Raw genomic sequence first — 6,715 nt, forward strand, 5'->3', positions numbered from 1 at the left:
TCTCACTAATGACCATAGATATGAACCTAGGAAAATACTTTTATATGAATTAACTGAAATGATACAAATTAAAAATGTGGAGAATGTGAATGTGAATGCAAATACAAGTAGATACAATCAAATTGAGTGAACGCACCAGACCATTCATGTGGCCACAATTCCTCAAGCCCCACTAACTTTAAATATTTTCTGTATCTGGCTAGCTTCATTTATGTCTCTTCAGCAGCTTGCCTTAGCATGGAAGAGCTGTAGTAGGAGAAAAGACCCATTGCGTGATGGGCAACACTAGAGATGAGGGTTTAAGTATAACATATGACAAATTAACTTCTTCCTGATTGTTACCCCTGGCAGGTGTTTTGTCTTCCCGAATGAAGTATTCGGGGGATGTAAAAAATTTCAGATCTGCGCTTTTCTTGGTTGTGTGATATTACAGACATGAAAAATAGACAACTAACAAGGGAATGGATATTTTTAAATGAGGATAGGAAGTATTTACATCAGCGAAAAAAGTGAAAAATGCCTTTGTTTTTTTCTCCCCCCGCCCCGACTACACACACACACACACACACACACACACACACACAAACACACACTGTTCTAACTCACACACACACATCCAATTCACACACACACACCCATGCACACACACACGCACACACACACACACACCCCAGTTCCTCACCCCAGGACTCGGATGATCAATGCCCAGGCTCGGCCTTGCTCCTGCTGAAGTCACATGTGAGTTCTAACAAACCCCCCTCTAAAGCTGCCTCCTATCGCATGCTCTTCAGGACAGGATGAACACATCCACCAAAAATCATGTTTTCTTTGCATCCTAACTGAAACAGCATTAAAGGGGGAAATGGGAATTCAGCGCTGCCAGCTACGGTATCTCTCCTATCAGCTCACCAATAAGGCCTGGTAGGGACCTGCCGAGCCTCTGGATAAATTGTATTTTCCAAGGGTTAATTAAGCTGTCTTGAGCTTCTGCATGAAGAGGAACAAACTGGCACTTGCAGCGCTTTCTGAAACCTGCTGTCGACATTACAGTCCCTGCTGCTTTTAGCTGTATCGATCCGATGCCTGACCTGTGAAATCCTTGATGGCTGCTAACACTAGAAGCTTACTGGAGCTTTCCAAGGGAGCTTCGGGACAGCTTGTGTAGTCAGGTACAATTACCTATCCCTCCAGGAGAGCCAATTAGTTCACAAAGAGCTGGAGCAGAACAAATGTTTTGTATGTGATTTAGAATCCTAAAAAAGAAAGGAGAAAAAAGGGGGGGAAAGGCTTTGTTCTGTCTGATTCTTTTGTTCCTAATTTTATGATTATTGTTCCATTCACAGTGGTCCTCACATTGCCTCACATGTTTCTGAAAGAATTATAAGAACATGATAAACTGTATTTACCGTCTTCCCTCTTTAAACTATGAAAATTGTCTTCTGCCATTTAAGATCCAGCTTCTGGACTAATTGTATGAACTCAAAGGTAGGAAACCCAAGTTTGTTCTACTTTCTGCATTTCAGAAACTTTCCCACGAAATGGTACAATAAATTTTATCATAATGAATTGCTCCTTTAAAAAAAAGAGGATGGATGACAACTAGTTCTGAAACTTGGCTTTGCAGATAGAATGAAAGAATAAAACTTTCCTGGGCAGAAATTTGCTCTACACATCCAGTTATATTCCAACATTAGCATGATTGATTCTGAAACTAAGCTAACATAGATTGTCAACTAATGAAGTGTGGTGTACTCTGAATACAAAGGTAGCACAACCGATCTATCTTCTGTATGCCCTGAGCCTAAGACTACCTTCCCAGTCATAGGTATTAGTATTACTGAGGTATTAGTATTACATGCCCATTTTCCATGGTGACCAATGATGTTCATTTATGAGCTAGCTGCAGGGGATAGTCTGTCCATCATTAAATACATTTCTTCTTTATTTTTGTCTTTGAATATTATCTTAATCTTGCAGGGATTGATAATTGATAATTATAGCATAATGTACCAATAGAATTAACTGCAAATAGAATTTACTGCACCCTAGGACCAAATAGGCATCAAAATAAGGAGATTAGGCAATCAGTTGTTATTTGCAATAATGGAGACAAATTTAAAAATCTGGTTTCAAATCTTCTTTCAGTAAAATAAAATAAAATCATATATGTATCTAGGACTGTTTGGTAGCTATAAAATGAATTGGGACCAGGAGTTTAATGTAAAAAAAGGTTATCTGATATCCATCACAGAAGCCTTTAGTCCCATTTGAGAAGATAATAGAAGCATTTGATTCCTATTTCTGAAATGTAGTAAACTGAAACTAACAAAAAGATTTGATCATATTTTAGAAATAAGTAATCTAAAGTAGAGTCAGTCTCTGCACTAAAAAGTGCAAAGACAGTAAAATCAAAATTTAAAAAATATTTTTAAAAAATCAGTCAGTTGGGTTTTACCTTAGCTCCTCTTAGTAAGATCAGGTTTTAGTAATTTGTAGTAAAGTCATAAGTGCACAAAGAAGTAAGGGCCTAATATGGACCTGAGGTACGTGGAACTGGAAGTTGGCTTACATGAACTAGAAGGCAGAAACTTGGGTGTATGTCAGGGTCTGTGTGCCTGAGAACTTCCCTGTGTTTGTCCCCCCAGTGCAGACAATGTCAATGAAAGTAGATTCATGCTGCCTCAACTTCTCCATCTGTAGGCATAATTTCATGGAGCAGGAGCTAAAAGAGCTCCATCTTTTGCTAGTCTGTTTGTAAAATGCACTGAAAATTTGGCATTGATGGCATTCTGCTGCTTCAAATGCTTTCCTCTCTCCCTTATTAATGTCGAGTGGTATTGAGGCCACTCCATTTGGGTGTTGGAAAGGAGCTGATAACAGTTTTCAGTACTGGAGAGTCTTAGCATACATAATTTGGTAACTGGAAAAAAACAACCCTGCATGATTCAGGGCTAAATTCACTATTTTAACTGGTAAGAGGCAAGCAGATGGGCCATTCCATTGGTGGTCAAATTTTGGTTCGAGAATATATGTTGTGAAAATGAGATCAAAACCACGAGCTTAATTACTCTAGAGTCCTCTCTTTTGTTACATGATCCCTAATCATAGCCTCATGCTCTCTAGGTGATGTTCACATGTTACACGTTGTGCCCCGAGAAAGCAATGGGTGGGTCATGCAAATCCTTCACCTTCACTGGAAAAGCAATCTAAAGTAGGTGTTAGTAGTGTAATCCTGGAATATGATGGCTACTTATTTGTTAATATGTGGTACCTACACTTACTTATTTATTCTTCAAAATACCTTTTTCAAGCGAAAAAAAAATTTCAAAGTACCAGTGAAAATTCTGAAGACAATTTTTCTTTGCTATCATTCTTTGAAAGAGAGAGTAAGAGTTTAGTAAACCTTTTCTCAATGTATATAGAGGCTTCCTGAATAGAATATGACTTTAGTTTTACTCCAGTTCTAAGGGGCTATCATCAAGAGTTAACCTGGAACATACAGGTATGAATTAAAGACCATCAATAGAGCTGACAGTTTTCCTATCCTTTCTCACCTCCTTCTGTTAAGTCCCCTAATAGGAAGGAGAATAACTTCCTAAGGTTTCAACTTGAAAGTTTTCAATCTATTTAACAGAATAAAGTACACAATGATCTGAGTTTTCAAAATCATAAGAGGCCTTAGAGCTACCTGCCGAAGATACAAAGTACAAACAAGATCGCAAGCGACATATTAATGTTTGAAATATCGGTGTTCATAATACATAACACAATAGCAAAGATTTTAAAACTCTGTTTTTATCAAGGAGTAGCAAGTTGGCGAAACCTAGAGAATCAGCTTCTGAAAGCTTCATTTCTAAAGTATCAAGAATATTATTCTCATTGGAAAATTGCTGCTGATATCCATCAAGTGCCTGCTTTCTTCTCCAACCAGAGCATAAAGAGTCCATGTTTTTACCCTCTGAGCATGCCTGTAAGTAGAACTAAGTGTGATTCTTCATATAAAGTCCTCAAGGAAGAGGAAGAATGGGTTCCCCAAACTTGATGGATGTAGGTGTTCAAATGAGAAAGTGAATAAAGTGTCAGACTCAAGCACAGAAAAGGATAAAGGTATTAAAGAGTCAGATTGAGGGGAGAGTGCTTATTCAAGTCTCAATGTTTACTGCTTCATGGTCCATTAGGGCATCCTGGAAGGAGGCTTAGTGCAAAATAAATGAATACAGTTCTTAACAGATAATGCCATTAATGCTGCAGGATGTTCATTTCTTTTTAAAATCTATTGTTATATGTTGAATGATATATTTCTTATTAACTGTGAAAACATGACACTCTTCATCTTAAGTTTATTTCTACATTAATTCAAATTCATCTCTCTAGAAAAATTTCCCTTGGTTATATCCTTTATTTATAACATCTAATAAAATCTTCTCAAAGGTAGGAAACACACCAGAAGGATATCTGTCCTTGTATCCGAATGACATTTTTACTTTTTCCCTTCTAAATATTCTCTTCTGTCTCTAAGTTCATTGCAGATATAGAGGCCAGAATCATGCTTGATCTATAAAAGCTAATAAAAACCATAGCTTTCCCACCACAACTCAATTGCTCTTTCATTTATTAATCATTTTGTACAAGCCCTCTATTTACTAGACACTGTGCTAGGTGCTGGGTTGATAATGGCAAACAAAACAGATACATCCCTTGTCTCCCGATGCTTACAGACTAATGGGAGAGATTTTTATTTTTATTTTTATTTTTTTTTAAAGATTTTATTTATTTATTTGAGAGAGAGAGAATGAGAGAGAGAAAGCACATGAGAGGGGGGAGGGTCAGAGGGAGAAGCAGACTCCCCGCCGAGCAGGGAGCTTGATGTGGGACTCGATCCAGGGACTCCAGGATCATGACCTGAGCTGAAGGCAGTTGCTGAACCAACTGAGCCACCCAGGTGCCCCGAGAGATTTTTAAAGTATAGTAAGGGCTCAGGAAGGAAAAAATACACAGTCATGTGAGAGCAAATAATGGGGTACCAGTATGAGAGTATCGAGGAAGAATTTTCTAAGGAATGATGTTTGAGCTCTGAGCTAAAGGATAAACGGGTATTAATTGGAGGGTTTTTAGAGGGATAGGGTGGCAATTAGAGGAAGCTTCTAGGTATAATGTTATGTAGAAAGGAGAAAATGTCTGGTAAACCAGAAGGAGGCAGTAAGGTTGAGCACACAGAACTAGAGGGAGAGAGGTCAGAGATGAGGCCAGGGCAGTAGGCAGAATGTGGACCACGGAGACCATGGGGTACATTAAGAGCTTTGGTCTTTGTTCCTACAGTAGTAGGACACCATTGCAAGCTTATCGATAGGAGTGACCTAATGAGACTTGAATTTTCAAAACATGACTCTGTTAGCTGTGGAGAATGAAAGGGAATAAAGTAATAGCAGGCAGGTTAACTGTTAAAACTTTCTTGCAGTGATCCTTCTATCCTGTATTCTCTGTACTAATTGTCAACTCATGCCTGTGATTGCCTGGAGATCAACATGTCTATCTATATACCCAGAACGGCCAGGTTTCAAACTGGCAGTGTAGGCTCAATCTAGACCCTACACATTTTTTTTTCTTGTGTAGTGTTAAAAAAATTATATTGATTTTTTTTTGCACATTAATTTTACACAAAATTCTGACTTCTAGCTTCTTTTGGTATGTTAGAAAATGGGACCACATGGGCCTGATTTTTACATGGTGACAATTTCTACATGGTGACAATTGGTTGGAACCGAGAAGTGGTTGTCCTTCCCTCTAAGATGAGGCACCTGCACTCAGTTTTCCAGGGTTCTTACCACTGAACTGTCTTACAGCTGACCTGCATCACTCACCTGTCTTGTCCTGTAGGCATTTATATTTTTGGCCTTGTCAGTTCATTTTTGACACAGCTTGAGCAGTGAACTTAGATTTTAAAACAAAAGTTATAGTTTAGAAAATAATGTGATGGTGATAATTATCTGGAATTCTGTGTCTTCTGAATATAGTAAAACTAATTGACTAGTAAAATAATCAAAATACATCTACATATAAAAGCTAATGGATTTGTTAACTGGTGTCCCCCCAAAAAGAGTAATACATTCATAATGTTTTTAAAACCCTTATATAGATTAAACTAGAATTATCCCCAAATATTCAAAATTTTAAAAAATTACAATGAGAATATGCAAACACGTGGAGTTGGTATGTCAATCTCATGTCAATTTATTTGATTGACAGAACGGAGGTTAAGACATGTCATAAAAAGCGTAGTGCCACCTTTAACATTATACCTAGCTTCCATTTCTTTGTACATGGAAGTTACTGAAATTTCTCTAATGTTGTGTCTTTTTTTTTTTCCTTTTTAATTGTTGTGCCCTTCCTAGAAGGAAAATAGTTAAGTCTATATATTTTCGTGAGTATTAACATGATCTGTTACACACATCTCTCAGACATACACACATCGGGCATGCTGATTATGTCATCCAAATCCTCTATATTATTATTATTTGTGTGTCCCTGAATTGTCACCCTCTGTGATTTTAATCATGCCAAATTGTACTTGTTTTGCTTCATATGTTTTGATTATTTGCTGTATAGTGTATTAAAAATTATAACTTCTTATAGAGTCTTGGTGGATTTTTACCTCTAATCAGTGTGAATCCTCTCTGTTCTCTTTAGTTTATTCTGCCATACATTGCAAAGTATC

At 37.5% G+C, this 6,715-nt stretch overlaps 1 long non-coding RNA gene across 2 annotated transcripts in view; it reads left to right on the forward strand.

The window, feature by feature from the left end:
- Positions 1-644: 644 nt before the first annotated feature.
- Positions 645-6,715, forward strand: part of LOC118551346 (uncharacterized) — a 30,403-nt gene continuing 24,332 nt past the window's right edge. Inside the window, exons 1-3 of one of the 2 annotated variants that reach the window (XR_013441808.1) lie at positions 645-738; positions 1,344-1,485; positions 3,804-3,970. This is a non-coding gene — a long non-coding RNA (uncharacterized LOC118551346). The other variant, XR_004925020.2, reaches the window with a different exon arrangement.

This window comes from Halichoerus grypus, chromosome 10, assembly GCF_964656455.1.
Source record: "Halichoerus grypus chromosome 10, mHalGry1.hap1.1, whole genome shotgun sequence".
Taxonomy (NCBI): Eukaryota; Metazoa; Chordata; class Mammalia; order Carnivora; family Phocidae; genus Halichoerus; species Halichoerus grypus.